This window comes from Perna viridis, chromosome 13, assembly GCF_037379345.1.
Source record: "Perna viridis isolate PV_CMFRI_1.1 ecotype Kerala chromosome 13, ASM3737934v1, whole genome shotgun sequence".
Taxonomy (NCBI): Eukaryota; Metazoa; Mollusca; class Bivalvia; order Mytilida; family Mytilidae; genus Perna; species Perna viridis.
This window is the reverse complement of record NC_142457.1, coordinates 17,041,150-17,061,296: the sequence shown is the minus strand read 5'-3', so window position 1 is coordinate 17,061,296 and position 20,147 is coordinate 17,041,150. Positions and strand designations below refer to the sequence as shown.

Here is a 20,147-nt window from a genome sequence, read left to right as displayed (position 1 = left end):
CTTTTATGACGTAAAGGACTTTTTTTCAACGCTCAGACACTATACAGCGTAACGCCCGATCGATTATAAGGATTTTTCTGAAAGAAAGAGCTATTAAGATGTGACTAGTATAGTAAACCAATAATATTGATGATAACATCTAATTTGGGGTCAGCTTTAGCCTTCCTTGTGGTATGAGGATTACTTCATCGTTCATGGAAGAACAATGGGTGGCCTTGGGCTGACATTTCAATTCCGGTAGGGTTGTTGCTTCTTTGACTTATACACCATTACCTATTCTCGTTAATATATTAATGATAACATTGGAACATTTATAAGTAATGTTTTGATAAAAACAAAAACAAAAACAAACATCTGGCAACAATATACACGAAAACTTGCATTCAATATTCAACCATAAAATCATATTTTACACTGATCTAAAGCACAAGAATTTACGCTAGTAGATGTATGGGAACCACGAACCAAGTAGGTTTAACGACGAATTACATTCTACACACTGCCAGCTCATGAGAGGATGTCAGTTTAAAAAACAAGGCAGCGGGTTGCACATGACAAATTTAGTTTAAAAAAAACAATCACCCATTCTGTATAAAAAATGCATCCTTTCTCAAAGTGGAATGTTGGTTTTTTAATGCACTGCAACCATTAAAGAGAAATAAATTACGTAGTCTTTAATATTATCATATTGCGTGCGGAGTGAATATTTCCTCTTTTTTCATCTTTTCAAAGATACTACAAATGCATGTTCTGCATCAGTTGTTTACTTACACAAGTATGGTAAAAGGGAGATAATACAGGTTGAAATAAATGTAAGAAATCGTAATATGATCCAAAAACGATCGATGAAAGATAGAATCAAAATGCCATGGTGTTGAAACTGGGAGGTCATGAGATATGTGTAGGTATTTTAAAATCTTTATAATCCGCTGATTGTAATTTGTTCTTTCTGTAATGCCAAAAAGATTAATTATTTACAACGGGAACAGCGCTTTCACCGCTACTAGAACTACACATCCACACAATATTAATGCTGATGATTCAAAATTTCAAATTAAATTTCGTATTCCTTGCTTTTCTTCTTTTTTTTTTCTTTTTTTTTTTTTTTTTTGGTTTCGTTTCATTCCGTTTTTATTTTTTTTTCTTAGTGTGTAATCTTGACAACCTATTTTTAGTTTTAAATGTAGTTAAATACGTTGAATCCATACATGGATATCAAAGGCATTGATACATGTAAAATGTAGACCATTGAATTAAAATTTCGTTGAAATGCACTGTAAATGAATGTATCAAGGGCAGATAACTCAGTCAAAAACCTCAATTTTCAAAGATTCTATTGAAAAAATTCTGAGCAAATCCAATGATGCAGAGATCAAATTATGGTCTTTTCAAATAGAGAAAGCATCCTTGAGTAATATTTTATTGTTAGATCAGTGGGATTTTGATATGCATGTTTCTGATTTTTCCCATTTTGCCTGATTCTTACAAATACTTACACTTAATGTTTTCTACTAGTACAATGAGGTATTGAGTTGTTTTGCCCCAATTAAATGTTCAACCGAGTTGATTTTTGATAGATTGGTTCGCCCCTATTTATTCAATAAAGATTATACACTATGTTGCACAATTCAACAATTTTAATAAACAGTTGATAAACAGTAGTTAATCAGTGTCAATTTTTTTTATAGTCCCATTAAAAAAATACTATTTCATTACAATGTAAGTAACATTATTGGGAAAGATGGACGAAATTTTTCATAATAATTAAAAACAAAGTACTCTTTTCACAGTCAAATAAGGGGAAAATACTTGATGCAAACAGGAATAGGGAGGAAACAAACCGGGGCAAACAGGGTGTGCGGCAAAACAACCCTCACTACAAAAAATACCATAATGCTTTATTATTTTTTTCAAGAATAGATTTGAAACATCATTAAAACAAAGATTTATTGGATATACAGCCTCAAAGCCAGGTCATACTAACTAAAAGGCAAGTGGAAATGTCTGGGGTGAAAAACCAAACCATTCACAAAGCTCTATTTTTAATACCTGCTTCTTTAAAGACATATATACAGATCTTCCTGCTAAAATTGGGACATCATTTTTGTAAGGATTTTATCTTGAATATTTACAAAATTCTATCTCCCGCTATTTCATTGACTCTGCATTCAACCCATAACCTGAAATCCTGGGTCTGCCCTAGCATTGTTGTTATCATCATCTGTGGGATGAGTCTTGTTACAGTTCTATCAAAGTATACATGCCTCTTATACTACACCCGTACCAGTTTTCTCTTCGATTTGGAACAATATTTCAAAGAAACAATAGAATAAGAACTATTTATTTTATTTACAATTCAGAAGTAATTGAATAACAACTAACAAACTGGATCCAGACAAGACATGAAATAATTCCAAAAATAAAACAAATTAAAAAAGTAGACAAGGTCGGGACGAGCGTGAAAATTGGATCCATCTGGGCTGAGAATCTAGGAGTTTTTCATTCATGGTAACAAATTAATTTAATATTGTGGCCTAAGTTCTAGTCGGCCAATGTCACTATTTCAAGTGAAAAGTCATGGTTTTAATTCAAATGTTTCTATGATCGTACTGTATAAGCTTTGTGGTTTATTTTTTTTTAAATCTGCATTGCTTTTTTATTTATATTTTGACCAGAAAAAAAAACCAGCGCTTTTTACTCTAGTCTGACGCCCCCGGACGCTTTTTAGTATGACCGCTCTATTCGATAAGGAAACACTAGTCTAACAAAAGATAAAAAAAATAATGTCATACCTATATTTCGATAAAGCTATGCATCCTGTACTCGTTATCTCAAACCTACATGCTCTACGCCAATCTAGAATTTATTAGCGATGTGTGAAAACACTTGGAACTTAAACACGCATTTATTGGTCATTCGGTTCAGGAACAAGATGACTCGGCCTTGTGTCAAGTCGGCCTAACTTTATAAAGTACTTTATCAAGTCTTCGTTTCCCAGAACACAAGAAACTTACTCTTTCCAGCCACAATTCCCCACAAAACGGGGTAGTGTAAAGTGCAACAACCCCGAATAACATCGTAGATTTACATGTTCCCAGTGACAAAACATGTAAAAAATATAACGACTATATATTTTATTTCATATACCAAATGAACATTTAAAGCGTGTTAATATTTTTCTGCTTAAAAAAGCGGGACAGACGAAGCAGGAGATAATAAATACTTTAGTTCAGCTCTCCGAATACAGATGTAACACCCGATTTGATTGGTCAAACTGTTATCAATGAATTAATTACGTTATCTATGAATTGACTTCGGTATTCTATAGTTAACACTTGCTAACCCTTAGATAACGCTAATTTCGTAAATTAATTCATATATAACAGTGTTTTAAATGAAATTAATCTAATTAATTATCAACAGCAAACGGTAATGGTAATTAATTTCCGTTATCTATGGGTTAGCAAGCGTTATCTATGGGTTAGCGAGCGTTATCTATGGGTTAACAGGTTGCTAACCAAATAGATAGCAGAATTTAATTATCGATATAGGTGATATTGAGAGTTACAGTCGGCTTACCCATGGATATCGGGGTTTTGGTTAATTTCGCGTGCCATATATATGTATATGAATTTTTCTTTGACAATTAATCAATGTATTCATACGAAATAATCAGTTTGATACATTTTGATATTTATCCTCCAGATCTCTTTCGCGGTGGAAGTACTTTTAAGGCAGTTATCAACCGGAAGTCCTTTTGATTAAAATCCTATGGTTTTACATGCAAGACTCAGAAGTCACATAACTTCCTAGTAAAAATCATAGAATTAAAATGGGCAAAGCGACTTATACTTGTATACGAATCATTTGTGGGCATAGGAAATTACCGGACCACCCCTTTTTTATCTCTCTCTCTCTCTCTCGCTCTCTCTCTCGTTTGCTAATTTGTTGATTAGTAATTGTTCTCAGTATATAGTTTTACTGTTATAGGAAAATTTCAATTTTCCTTCCAAACTGCGTGCATAGCATGCACATTCCCTGTACCGTGCAACGCGTACTGCTTTGATGGATGAAATAATAACTCAAGTTAAATTGAAAGTGGTACCTGTATGGTGCATCAAATTTGATTAAAGTGCAAAGTAATATGCTATGACTTGTAAGTTAATACTTGCTTCTTTAAAGACTTATCTATATAAAACCTGAATTATAAGTATCTGAAATGTTGAATTACAGAAAAATACTGCACGCCAACAATTTAAGCGAATCAGATTTCTTTCAAAAATCAATTGCTTACTTGCAAATGTATTGAAACTTATGATTGCTCTTGATTCCTTTGGTGGTATCAAGACTTTAAAAAGAAAAAAGTATTACTAATAGTGGAGTGTTAGATACAAAGTTCATAAAGTCATTATATGAAGAACGAAGAAGAATACAATTCACGGAATTCGCCGAGTTTTAGGGGGTATGTGCGACAATTTCAGTTGTAAGGGGGGTGGTGGGGGCGTAAGAAGTATATTTATAAGCCAAATGAAGCGAGACGAGAATGACTTGGTGAAAAATCAAGAGTGAATGCAATATATAAATCTGTGTCTGATTTGTGATTACGTACATGTATATTGTATACTTATAGGAATAGTGTCAATAATTTACATACATTATATTGAATAAAGAATCAAAGGTAAATGTTTACAGGTATACAGTTTCGTAATAAACATGTAAACAATTGTTTACATGGGTAATAATGTTTTACAGGGTGTCCAAAATTGTGTACAACAAAAACATAGACCTCAAATACAGTAATAGACAACGTTGCACATGTTTGTATGGGGCAAACATGACGGCTATGATTAATTAATGGACGTGTGTGGTTTTGTGTTAAGAAATCGGTTTATTCGACAAAAACAAGTATAAAAATCCGAAACTACACCGACAGGTACAAATACCATAATCATTCATCAATTGTATGATTGGTACAATAAAATACTTTAAACTTTGAACTTGTAACTCATTGTTCGGTGTAAGGAACGTAGATGTACATTTGTACACTTAACATGTCATCGGAAAATAAAATGACGAATTTATCGGAGTTTCTTCTTTTCGAAACGTTTGTTAGAGTAATCAAGACAAATTCAAACCAGAATTCAGCGGTAATACATGTAAATGTACTATATTCCCGGGATGAAGACTAGACAGGTAAAATAGACACACACAACAGAGAGTATGAAATAAAAAATAACACATATAAAGAATCAAAAGTAAATGAGCAAACCGTACTCCAATAAAAGATGGGAACATAACCTGATGCACTGGTAGAGTAAGCGAACTCTGCCTTTTTGAAACACTTGCTGAGACACCGTGTGCCATGGTAGGCGAAAGAGGGAAGATATTGTCATGATGCAGATGAAAATATAATAACAATCATTGAGTTCATGATGACGACCATAAAAGGTTATAATTCTGCATTTTATAATGTCAACACCAAACAATTAAAAAAATGTGTGGAAATACATTTTTGTAAGATATCATTATTTTGAAGTGGCAACCATTTGAATATATGTAGGGTTGATTTCCAATTAAAGTTCTGTATAAGATTTAGGGGACAGAGAAAGTTTGACAATTACTAAATAACAGAACCCACAAGGAAGGATGAGAAAATTTAGAATAAAATATATAAATTTGCAATTTGCTTGAAAAGAATTCAAATCTAATTAGCATATAACCGTTTCTTCCATTATGATTGGTTGGGTACCTTTTACAGTCTCCACGATGCAGTTTTCGCTATATAAATGTACAGTGTAATTTTGTTGACATATCGTAAATAAAACATGGCTACCGACAAAAATACAGGAAACGGCATTTCTTGCTATATTCCTGTCAATTTCGACATAATTTTTTAGAACAACAGGCTTAAAAGAATATAATAATCAGCAGGTACTTTTCACATATTTTGAAATTGGACTTAAAACTGTGTTTCTTCAAAATTTATGAATGTGTAAGGCACGAATTTTGACTAACAGAACTGATATGAAAGTTCTTCGTGTAATATTTGACAAGGGAATCTGCCAGAGAATGAATCACAAGCTACGGAAGCCTGATAAAAGCTTTGTATGTTATTCAATATTTGAGAATAAAAAAAAATAATTGACTTCTTTTAATGTCCAGGATCTTTTGTTTGAGATGCGAAACTACTCACACAATGTGAAACCTGACTCTATTTACAATCGAATCACGTGCAAAGTATCCTGGTTACCGAGGTGTCATTCTCTACTACTTAAGCTAATGGCCACTTGCACGTGGTGATCAGTCTAGCCACATGGGTCTTCATACTTCTGCTTATGCGCAAATGATGTTTTTTTTTTTCGCTTCCCAGAAAACTGCAACCAAACTAAATGATTTTTAAGTAAAATCTTTGAATTCATATAGATTACTGTTTTGAGGACTTTTACAAAAAAATATCAATATAATATAATATTTTATAATTTTATTGAATTAAACTTAAAATATGTTCATTTTCAATCATACGAGAGCACGCATTAATCGAAAGAAGGTTTCAGACATCACAAACCATGTTTCAGATTTTTATTATCTTTAATCAGCGATAACTATTAATAACCAGATGCACCTAATCCAGTTTTTAGTGCAATCCGGGTTGCTCATTCCTTTTTGTTTCTTAACGTGTGTGTTATTTTGGTTTATTGTTGTTCTTTGTTGTGTCTATTTTTCTTGTCTATTTTTTTCATCCTTGGAATTTATTCTTTTGTTAACAGCTCAAATCTTGGTTTCTTTGACGATTCTTTGTACATATATGTATTAACTATACAGATCTTAATGAAAATTGATTAATAGATATGAAATCAAAGTACTTTAAGGTTTAAAGTCAAAATCTAGGACCTTAATTGTCAAGATAATTTTAGTCAAGATGTTAAGAAAGCAATTATTACGTTCCTGAAAACTTTTCTTAATGCTTCTTTATACATTATTCTACATATATGCATGCTTACTTTCTTCACAAACATGCTACTACAGCCATATTTTGCTAAAAACAAAAGTGTAAAAATCAAACTTCAAAATAAATGTACAGATTTACCAGAACAGATTGTTGCACGGAAATGCAACTATGTTGTAGCCTAGATATCTATAGCTAGTGCAGTGCAAGCTAGCAATAGTTTGTGACAAATTGCCAGATTTGAATGAAAATTTTAATATTCTATGGTTATTAGTGTTGGTATTTAGCTGGATTTGCTGGATTATGGTATAAAATATATCAGTTCCTTTTTTTTCAAGAAAGTTAATGCTAGCTTGCACTGCATAATACATTAAGGAATAGGACTAAGTGAATTTCAGACTTCAAATCTTGTTTTTGACAGATGTAGGTTTATTCTAAAATATGTAGTTCACACTTTTGTTTTTTATGTTATATAGAAGTTATAAAACATTTGTTTTCTAGTTTGACTTGTGCTTGTGTGTTAAATAATACAAAGATGCATTTAGCATGTTTCAGTGCTAAATTTAATGTATTAGAACTATGAATGAAAACATGCTATTAAAGAATGTGCTGAATACTGTCTTCAGTTGAACATAAACCACATAAATGGTGTGCATGGATATTTGTTTTGTTTTAATTCTTAGCTTTCTGAAATTAATACGAAAACAGTTTTCAATTACATGTATCTCTAACTTCTCTTCTAAAGGAGCCCAGTTCATACACATTTAAGGATTCATGAATAATGTACTTAAAAGTTCGATCAGAACATATTTTTTCTCTGTTCCCTTGATATTTATGATTTATAATTATTGTTATATTTGATATTTCGCAAAGTCATGTAATTCGCACTTATCACTCTTTCATTCATTGAGATCATAAACACGATACAGAAATTCGAACGTGTCATGTACTTAAATAAATTGTACTACACATTTCAGGCTATAAGTTAAACGGAGCGACATCAGTAATAAAACTGAATGACAAGTATTAGTTAGAGTCGCACTAAATGTGTCTTTAAATGTCCAAAAACTTAAATGAAGCGGAAGTTCACATGCAGAAAAATCGTACTACGCATGATTATTTATAATGCCCGGATGAAATAAAATCAACTTCAAAGTGCTTTGTTATTTGTCTTTTATTTATGGTATTGTGTACGTATTGCACTAGAAAGGTAAACACTAGTGCATTGTAAGCTTCAATAGTCATTTGACGATAACACATTATAATCATTTTGTGAACTGACCCTGGCAATTTACATAAAACAATTTTTTTTACATTTTGTTTTGGGAAATTAGGGAAAAAATAGTGGTTGATTATTTTTTTTTTATTTTGATGTAAATGGTATGTGACCGATAAAACTACTTTTGATGAATACAAGTTTCGACTGCAACCTCAATGATCTCGTTTTCTTTCTAGTTTATGACGCATTAAACTTTACTCGAAAGTGTGAAAATTGTTGACTGCAGCAGACACTGATCTATTTGTCTTTCTAGTCATTATATACTTAAAACTTAATTCATACAAAATTCAAAACATGTTAAACATATACACATTACAGAAATACCTAACGAATAAAACAATATTTTTATTGGTCTACACACGCCGTTTGAATACTCAGCTATAATCATTAAAGTAAAAAGATCAGTAAAGTTTGAGGTTTTAATTTTTCATCGCATGAATCATTTCCTGCCTGAGATTTAAAAATAAAACTGCTTCTTCAAATATTTATTTTGTTCCATAAAATCTCTCAAAGGCCATAAATAAATATACCAATGTTTCTGGTTGTTATGTTAAAGCCAAATTAGGATTTAACAGTGATATTATATATCAGGTGGTCAATAGTTCATGCTCTTTTTGGAAACAAATTGAATTTAATAATTAACGTTTCATAATGTGTTGTTCTTGTCAACGTACTGTAAGACGTTAAAACCACAGAATTGAAAAGTGGTGTTTTGAGATGTTTTTTTTTTTCATATTGCTTTGTTTTTAATGAGTAATCAAGGGAACCGAAATTCGAGCGAAATCAAAAGAATATATTCAAAGGATAAAGATTAAACAGGGAAAACAGACACAAAACAAGGAACATGCAATAACCAAAACAACAAATACAAAGCACCAAAAGAAAATCAACCAAGAACTGAGATCATGGACCAGGTGCTCTACATTTCTTGAAACATCCACCGAGTTACTCATAAAATGTTAATGCATCAACAAGACACATCGATGCTACTCACAAATGTTTTACTATATAACCACATTTATGTAAATAATAATGTTTTGATCAATATACAAACAAATTGTTGCAAGTAAAATCACTTTTATTTCAACTGAAGTTCACATGTATCGCACGTGCAGTACGATATTTACAGTTATATGATAGTGCTACTTTGAAACCTTCCTCTGCTACATGTGATTCCCTTCATGGGTATAATCGACTCATGCTCTGAACAGCGTCTGATGTTCGAAATTCACTCTAGACGCTGCAGCCAGCCCTCACAGAAAAAGCAAGAATCTTGCAAAGTCGAAAAAAGTAAATGCTTTTGCGCGACTTTATCCGATTGTCAAACCAAAGGAGGTTTGAATTGAACAATGTCCGAGAATTTCGACAGGTTTGTCTGTAGCGGTTAGTAAGAGAGAAAACGAACGTCTGCCGCTGCGTGGATCTTGTAGTCGACTGTGCACATCTGCTTTTTTACTTTGTATGTATGATTTCATTTAATTTATGTTCTTTGTTGTGTATGTCTGTTTTCCATGTCTAGTCTTTGTCCCTGGATTGAATTCTTTTGATTACCGCTATAACCTTGGTTCCCATGATTACTCTTTCAACCAACAAAACCTTCTCCAATATCAAGCATTATTATTAATTTTAGGCAGATTATATTTCTATATAAAAGGACACCAACAACCTTATATCAAAACATTGACACCAACAAGTATTTCAGAAACTAATGGTCGTTTAATGGGGATTGTCAACATTTCCCTTTGATCAAAAAAGGCAATCAAGTTTCAGCAACCTGTTACATCACGTAGACAAAACACCAAGACCTTGACACCATGCATTTATCCCTATATGGGCCTCATTGGGGGGAATCCCCACCATTACAAACATATATACATTCCCTGTTCTCCGCTTTGAGTGATATTTATAGGAATTCGTGGTCTCCAGTGATCAAATATTGTCACGCTTGAGTGCACAATCACAAATGGTTTATGACAAGGGTTCTATGTGTCTTTACCTTTGTCGAATAATGGTGTCTTAAAGCACATTGGATTTTATTTAGAACCGGTAAGAACTTAGAATTAAGTCATGCTGTTTTTCAGACTAATTCGTCTGTCTGTCTGTCTGTCTGTCTGAATACACACATTTATTTGTTTTGACTTAGTCCGGTATTAGAACAAAGATCGGATAAGGTGAAATGCAACAAATACACTAGCGTTCAACCTGAAAACAAATTGAAAATACAATCGTTAACTTCGCTTATTGTGCTTGTTGTTTACATATCTTCTTCTTCGTTTCTAAAAATTTAAAGACAGTCTTCTATTCTTACTGTGTTATATTTCTCATTTGACCTCCTAAGTGCAATTGAGTGCAAGATACAGTACAACCTTTTTAAACCAAACCCATTTTGAACTTTTGGTTCGCTTTAAATAGGCGTTTGGTTGATCAATGTGGAAAATACATTTAACTTGATAGAGACTGTAAACAGGATTTCGGATTAATCAGGGTTTGATTTAGACAAGTGTTATTGGACCCTTTAATGTTTTACGAAAATAATAACATTGGTATCAGTACACTTAAAGAGATTTTGAAAGATTTTCTTCACGATATTAAATTACTTATTTGACATACATGTAACAGTGGCATATAGCCATGAAATATGTAAACCTTTAATTAATTCTTCCCCGGACGTGACATTTTATGAGCAACTGGACGGGTGCTTCTAGAAAAGCAGAAGACTATACCTTATCGTTGCACCTAGTCTATGTTTCCTTTTTTCAGTAGGGCCGATTGATCATTTATCCTTTGATATACCACTTTTAATAAACGTTCGAATCCTGGTTCTATTGATGTTCGTTACATAAACGATGGCACAACTAATGGCATGACGTCGTTTCTATTTTACGTTTATGCGGACTCATACTTTTATTTTAATTAATAGTTAAGATTTTTAATCAATTATGAAAAAAACAACAATACAAAAACAAAACAAAGCAAAAACAAACAAAATAAAACAATAAAACAAAACAATAAAAGAAAACAAGTTGAAGTTGAATAAAATCAGCAAACAAGATGCAGATAAGAGAAAATAATTCAAATGATTAGTTTGTTGGCTAACCATAATTGTCGCTTTTGTGTTAGTTTTATTTTTTTATTTGTACAAATTGTATTTGTGACATGTTTCCGACGACTTTAGCTGGAAGTACTTCAATGTTTTTAAACTACTAAATGTATGCCATTTGTCCAGTTTACTCGTAAAGAAGGATAATAACAAAATTACGGAACTTATAAACTCTTGGTAATAGTCAAAAGGATTTTTGAAAGTATACTGTGTATAACAAAAATATAAAAAATAAATTAATAAAAAGCGGAGGACGCTTACCCTACCGGTGCACCTGGTCAATGCTCCCAGTTTTTAGTGGAGTCCTAGTTGCTCATTTGTTTTTGTTATTTTGTATGTATGATTTTAGTTACTTTATGTTTTTGTTGTGTATGTCTGTTTTCCATGTCTTTGTCCCTGGATCACATTCTTTTGATTACTGCTATAACCTTTGTTCCCTTGATCACTCTTTGAAATAGAAGAATAAAAACAGGAAGGTTGGAAAGAACTGCATAGAAATTGTAGGTTACACAAGATTTTAAAGTGCGTTATACCTCCCGCTTTCGTTTCGGTAATTATTTTCAGTATATTTCAACACAAAACATAAAATTGCCAACGGTCAAAATTGGTAAAATCTGAAGTCAAATGAATGCAGAAGATATGAACATAAATAAATGAAATCGAAACGAAATCCTTAAATTTGAAACTACGAAATACCAAAATAGCTGTTTTATTTAAACTCCTTATTGATAATTATAAATATATATTTTTATGTATTTTATTTCAGATTCGTATGATTACACTATGAATTAAATACTTTTTTAGTGTTTATGTATACAAAATATATGAATTGAAATTCATATTTAAGTTTGTTAATTTTTCTTCCGCGAAATATTCACAATGTTCCCAGTATACCTATCCTTTTCAGATTTATTTGATTTTAGGACCGGGATTCCCAGTAAATAAATATTGATTTATTTTATATCTAAGTCGTTGCAGATTCCCACATATATTATGAAATGACTTGTGTGCAATAGCGTCTTATATTCATTATCTTTCGTGGAAATGTCAGATTTTTGTAATAAACTTTACAAAGAAAATCAAAAGTTGAACAGCAAATAAGTCAATTTATGACGTTTTTCATTTTCTGTTATTTTAATGCCAAAATCTTGCTGTTTTGACATTATGGCGTCATATTACGAGACTTCCTGTCTAATTAAGATATGGCATCGATAGTAACAACCCTAGTATATAGTTCCACATTTCTCTGATTTTGTGTTATCAATATTATGCATAAACTGTAGCAGAAAAACGATCCATGCTTATGATTTCTTCTCATCAGAATAAGAAGCAACAAGGAAAGAAAAAACATACATACAGCCATTAAAATAATTTGCTTTAAAAACTTGAACAAAGTGTTAACAGTTGAAATTTAATTTAGTACATCTTGTATATAAAGTATTTTGTATCTCGATCTGCATGTACCTCTGTATTTGAATATTATGCTGCCATTTGTACTTACGTTCATCCACAAATGCAGAAAAAATGATAAACGACTTGTACATGTATTAGCGTAATATCTACCTTCAAAAATGTTTTAGACCTGACAAAACAAAATGTGAACATTCTATAGAACGTTTGACTTTCTCTAGGTCTTGATTATATTAACATTAATTATGAGAATTTAATATTCTCTAATAATTCATTTTATCACTATCTGACTGACAGTTTGATGTGTTTGTATGTAAAGTTATTGATGACCTGTTTCGACGGATTGTTTTATTAATGGGATGTCTAGGAAACTACTGCGAATCCAAAATATATTAATTTAACATAAGATGAACTATATTTTTGTCTGACCTGGATTTTATTGGTGGCCAAACACAAAACTTAGAAACGTTTTATTTGTTATCCGTAATATTTTGAAAAAAACGTAAACTAAGCAGATATAGAATAAAACTGGAGTAATGAACAACAAAAGGCTTTCATATAGATTTGATCATATCGTAATAGACAGTTTTTGATCAATTTACTGTTATTAGGACCATAGATTTGAATAGAGTAAATTATAATAAAAATATGTGCCTATTTTTTTAAAATAAAAATGCGCAAAAACATTGTCCAAAGCATTTTTGTATTTGCTAGTAGGCTATAATCAGTTGTCGGAAGTTGTCGGAAAAGATATGTTCGTTCCGAAATTGACACAAACACTATTGCATTGTTGTTAAGTGTGATACCGATTATCCAAGAATACATAGTTACTAATTAAAATTAATATCGATAAGTTTTAATGATACGGTTGACGGGAAAAAATCGGGACTGAGATTTATATTGTACTTGCTAAATTGTAACTTTGATCGATACTCGATGCAGTGAATATGAAATATTGCGTGGTATACATATAAAGATATTTAAATGTTATTGATTACTTTACAATTAAAGGGTTATTGCTTTCATATCAGTAAAGAAAGCTCATTCAACTTTATATCCGTTTGGGAGAGTAGTGTCCAATACAAATGCTTTAAACAAAAAATGTCAAATTGAATAGAAGTCAGAATATATTTACAGCTACAATTTAGTTGAATCCAACCAATAAAGAGTACTGGGATTTATTTTGCCAATGTATGTACATGTACTACTTTTTGTAGTATTCCCGACTTGCGGACCAACATTTTGTCAACATTTATCTCCCTTTGGAGCATTTGTCTATTCGGAACACGTAAGGTTTTCCATCCGATATCGACGATAGAAAATCTCGAAAGTCAAAAGGGAATTACTCGTTCTGCTAACCCTGCCATAAATTGTCTTTACCCGGGATACAAATGAAAATCGTCCTTATGTAACCTACCAACAAAATGAAACACCCTGTAAATTTTAGAAACACCGTTGTGTTTGTCTGCTGGGGATTCCATTTTCATTCGAGTTACCTCTTTTTTCTGCACCCGAATTCGAACATCGATTAGACAGACTTCGAAATTACATCTGCTCTTACGGGAGGTAACTCTGCAAAAACAGGATAAAATATGGCTGCATCCCGAGCCCCGCAAGTAGGGAATAAATTGTCAAATATGTCAAATACAGTATTTCCTGAGATACGAATATTTCAAGGATTATTTTTTCCAGCATAACACGTGCATGAGCACATACTTTCTGTTTTAGAATGATTAAAAAAATTTTTTTAAAAATAATCCCAGAACAACTTAAGGTGTAAACATTTTATGGTGAAGAAAACATCTATAATATATTATTCAATTATTGCACTTCTTCTTAACAAATATTGCGTTAACAATGCGTCAAAAACTTCCTTCTAATAACTACAAGACACAAGCTTCGAGTGATGTTCAGTAATCTTGTTTAACAATAGTTTTAGGCGTAGTACATCCTGTTTGATCTTCACATCGACATGTACTTGGCTTAACGGTTCATATCATCACCACAGTTGTTATATTTTTTTTTTGCAGTTATACAGTTTTTTTTATAAGAACGTTATTATTTAGTATTGTGTAAAGGATTTTAAATATTATCATGCATCGAGTTCGAGTCATATTAGGAAAAATTGTACTTGTACTGGAGTAAAGTGAGTTTTGCTGGGACTTTGACACTAGTTCGAGTTATACGAGATTTTGACTCTACCGAGTTCGACACATCGAGGTTCGACTGTATAATATTACTGCTTTAAAACCTGTCTTTTATATACATCCTTTGTAAGCATAAGATTATTATACAGATTATTTAGTAGCTAATATTCAGTATTATAATTTCCTTACTTAAACATTCTAGTACACTCTCCCAGTCAAACACGTTATTTTATTTTCATTTGATGATCCGCACAAGTTGCATGTTTGATTCAGAATTTGTATGGCAGTTGCATGCACTTTTTGTGATATTTTGAAAGAATAAAAGAAAGCTACTTATTTTCTAAAAACGCTACAGATGCTTCGTTCTATACGTATTAAATAGCAGTATTATAAAAGTCAGACAGGAGGCGATTCTTTCATGTCCTATTCAGAAACAGGTACATACTACATAACACGTCTTAGTTTTTCATTGATTTATCGCATTTTGTAACATAAAAATTATACAAATTTTACACGAAAATTTCAGTTTGCATGAGTTATCATTCTTGTTTTGATTTGATTTGGTTCAATTGGGTGATAAATTTATGGTTTTCTGAATAAAATTTGAATCTGAATACAGACGCCCTATCGTTACGTGAAAATATAGCATATGTAGAACAAAAAAGCATGGTTTATTTGGAGAGGTATGAATCATCTCAGCCATTAGCACTGTGTTTATTTATTTATTTATTTTTTTTTTTTTTTTTTTGGCTGGTACTTAAACTCAGCATTATAATCAGTGACTAAATCTAATTCAAAATTACGTTTTAGATATTGAAATTAATCTCGTCTCATTTACAACGACTGTTGATAAAGGAGTGTGTAGTCAGTTATCTACACAGGGGAATTTAGGACAACATCAAGAAAAATTATGACCGAGGTAAACTTGCTCCGAAAATTCATTTTTTCTCAGTCACTAATCCAACCACGAACTTTTACGCTGACAATTTGGAATGAATGATTATACATTTCATCATATAAATGTATAAAGCAACGTATTAACAAAAAATAAAAATGCATAGCAGGTTAATTATGACACAATATCATTCCTTTATTGTTTTCCTTTGAAGACTCAGTTGGAAGGAGAAGGTAAGGGACAATCCAGTAATAGTAATAGTAACAAGAAGTAACTGATTTATCAAGAAATAATCATAATACCGACTCGGTTTGCCTACCTTTGTTTGTACTGAAATGAACACATTGTATTGCATTAAGAACAGAGGGATTGGACAAAAAACTTGAAACTTTGTTTAATAATATGTATTACGTGATTCCTCATGCGTTTATTGTAAACGTACTTACTATTTTTGTACCAACTAGATAAATGCGATCATTGTGTGGATTGCGTTTTTCCTGGAAGTACAGTTCGAATTGTAAGCATGTATGATAAATATGATATGTCAAATGAAAAGCACTCGTCTTCAATCCTTTTGAATATTTATTAAAAATAATCAGATAATATTAAAACAGTAATCTTTATTTTACATGGAAGCCATTGAGTACTTAATCGTTTGTTTATCCCGGACTTTTTATGAGCAACTCGGCGGGTGTTTCTAGAAAAGCAGATGACGCTTACCCTACCGGTGCACTTGGTCAATGCTCCCACTTTTTAGTGGAGTCCGAGATGCTCATTTACTTTTGTTACTTTGTATGTATGATTTTAGTTACTTTATGTTCTTTGTTGTGTATGTCTGTTTTCCATGTCTGGTCTTTGTCCCTTGATTACAATCTTTTGATTACCGCTATAACATTGGTTCCCTTGATTACTCTTAATAATGTCCACCAATTCAATTTGCAATGTGTCGGTAATTGATTGAATTAAAGATTGATTAATTGATGGATTATTCTATTAATCTATTCATTTATTGATTGATTGATTTGTTGTCGTTACATGTCATATGGTCGACATGTTATGCATTTACGGACTACGATGTTTGATCAATCAAAAAGACCCTGTTTGCATATAGGCATATCAACATCTTGGAGTCAATAATCTTTCTACGAGGCAATCGGTCAGAACTATCTCATATAAACTGCGTGCTTGGTATAAAAACATTAACACATTTAAATAGCTTTGGTAGTACCCGATAGATGATCAATCCCACGACCTACTGCACTCTAGATATACGTGCAATCACATGGCCAAGGAGGTGAAATGTATCTGTAGAGTGAATCTTATGCATTTTCCGCCCGATTATGTAAAACTATCTATTTTTTTTACCTGGTTGAGAAAAAAGGTAATGTTACCAACATCCGCTTATTAATAAGCTTGATATTACATGTAAAGATACATTGATTTAATGACTATCAAGTATAAGTTATTACAACGCTATGGAAATACAAAAGAGTCTAATCGCACTTTATAAAATCATAACGAGCTTGCATTGGAGAGAGTATTTTTGACCCTAATATATGTAAGGTTCATATCAATGATCTGGATTTTGACAGCTATAGATTTCTATTGATTTTCTGTCTACACTATTATTTTTTGGCTAAACAAAAGTACCAAAGATAAATCTTCTTTCCAATGAAAAATGCTTATCTGTTGTTTGGAGCAATAGTATCAACAGCCGCAATTGTGTTCAGAGTTATATATATATATATGAAAGTCTGAAAAATTCCTAACGATGTTAGAACTGTCAAATTTGCGATGCAAATTTTTTGTCGTTCCCTCCGCGGGACTCGAACTCGTACTGCTGTGACATCTATGGCAACACCGCCTGCACAAAGTCCAGCGCCCTAGACCACTCGGCCAGCTAGGCTATATAAAAAATATAGCTTTCGCTGGCCGGGTCATTCCTCCTCGTAGGATTAATCTAGGGCTGTAACTTAGTACACGATGTATGGGGGTACGGGACAGCTCATTTAGATGTTAAGATGTTGATAGAGGATCAAATTAATGATGCATGTCACAACAAATCAATATTATTCAACGTCTCAGAGTGTGACGACTCTATTTGCTACACTGCTCCATCGGATCCAATTGATGCAGGGACGATATATAAACGTATAGAAAGGTCTGAAAAATTCCCAACGATGTTAGAACTGTCAAATTTGCGATGCAATTTTTTTGTCGTTCCCTCCGCCGGACTCGAACTCGTACTGCTGTGACATCTATGGCAACACCGCCTGCACAAAGTCCAGCGCCCTAGACCACTATAAATATATATAATGCATTCGTAAAACATGTGGTATGGTTACGTTCTAGATTTTGACTTGTATTGGACTTTTAAAGTATTTAGAGAAACGAGGCAGAAGGGATGAACGTAATAAAAACGTCCTTACAAATTTATAGGACGATGGAATAAGTGGAAGATTAAGACTATTGATAAAAACAGTCGGTGGGATGTATATCTAGGTCCATTTACATGATTTATATGCCATTGTAAGTTTACAATGACACTTGCTTATTGCGTTAAGTACCATTTTGTATTAGAATCAGGCAATAGGTGGCACATCACTTTTTTCTCTATTTGATTTTTTTATGCCTCAAATGCATTCAATAAATTAAAAAAAACACAACCGCAAAGTTATCTAAATGTATCCTGAAGCATCTATGACTGATGCATTTTCTGACTGCTTATAAAGGGGAATGTGCTGGAAAAATTGCCAACCATATTTCCAAAGTTCATTTCAACTAAATTTGACTTCCCAATATCTTAAAAGGGCAAACTTCATAAACACTTTGATGGCTGTTTCTGGATGTTTTCATGTATAAAGACTTCGATAATGACATAAAATATCTGCTTGTTTTTTCTTCATGTGTGACACCGAATACACCATTTGCCTGTTTCTTTAAAGGAACTACTTAAATCCAATTTAATGATATAGATTAAAATGTTTACAGTTGCACCACGCAGTCAGTATAAAAATTAAAGATGGTACCTTGCAATAAATGAAACATATAATGCATGTAGACAAGTTAAATAAAAGCTTAAAAATATAAGTATGCAAACAATGTCTATGACATTTTCAAACTATAGACAGTTGACAGAATGATTTGTATTTGCTTTTATAGAATCATATGTTTTCTTGGTCCTTTGACACGCAAAGTCTTTTTCTATTACATGTTTAAACTTTAAAATGCCAAGTAGGTCCCATAACAATTATACATATGTTTTTTTTATAACGATAGAATAGCCCTGAAATGTGTAAACTCGCCTTCCGCAATATTAAACCTATGGAATGATATAGAACTTCGCAATATAAAATTTATTGCAATGAAATATTTGACTTTATTCTCAATATAATGACTTTTGTAAGCCTTTATAGTTATTGTATAAACCGGATGTGACGTACATTACGAACTGACGATGCCAACTAACAGGGCTCAATTCATTTTTGAAGACGTGATTATTGCTTAAAGGAACATTATACGACCAACTACTGGAGGTACATTTTTGGTTTTAAGACGTATTATATCATTAAAGGAAACATTATACCGGCTTTTGTCGTTACGTAACAGGCGGTCGGAAAACCGCAAAAACTAATAAAACAAGCGCACAGGATTAACAGACATTTGAAAAATGCTACATTATTTAAAAAGCCGATTGTGTCTAGGAAATCATTGTGCAAGATTTACAATATAAGCTACAAGTTGACAGCAGTTGGGAATATATGCAGTACTTCCAGATATTGTAAAGTAAATCTTTGAGGTAATTATAAACTTATTATGCATAATATTTTATATATATATTCTCCTCAAGAACGAGAATTTAAATGAACAAGACTTTATTATTAAACTGATGAATGCTCTGTTTGGTCGGATGCAAAAATGTATTTGTTAAAAACGCAATTATGTATGAAAATGTCTAAAGTACTTTTATCTTATCTAAAAGGGGTGAGTAATCTAGCAGTTATTTTAAGCAATGTTTGGTACAAGCCTAAATTATAAATTTTTACTTGAGGCCATTTTCCCAGTCTCTAGTATATAGACAAGACCACAGGAGTTCGTGTGATAATTAGGGTCATTTAAATCGATTGAATTTTTCATGATTGCTTAATGATATGTTATTACAAGTAATTTTAATCAAAGCAATCGTCCTTGAAACGAAAGACAAAAATATTATTTAGAATCGAAAATGTAATTCAACAATTTGAAATTTTGTACATCGAAAACAACAGTTTTGTTACATTTGTCGCAATTAAAACAACATTGGATAAATTAGAGTCTTTGGCATATTGCCACAAAATCACCGGCATAAAAGCGACTGTGTTTTGTGTGTG

At 32.1% G+C, this 20,147-nt stretch overlaps 1 protein-coding gene across 5 annotated transcripts in view; it reads left to right on the top strand.

The window, feature by feature from the left end:
• The first annotated feature begins 10,145 nt into the window (after window positions 1–10,145).
• LOC148599771 (uncharacterized) overlaps window positions 10,146–20,147 on the top strand; it is a 34,434-nt gene continuing 24,432 nt past the window's right edge. The window contains exon 1 of one of the 5 annotated variants that reach the window (XM_088558458.1): window positions 10,146–10,271. The gene's annotated coding sequence lies outside the window, so the exon portion shown is untranslated. Of the gene's footprint in view, window positions 10,272–14,748; window positions 14,956–14,985; window positions 15,009–19,058; window positions 19,577–20,147 lie in introns of those variants that run through there. The other 4 variants (XM_088558461.1, XM_088558460.1, XM_088558456.1 and 1 more) reach the window with 4 other exon arrangements.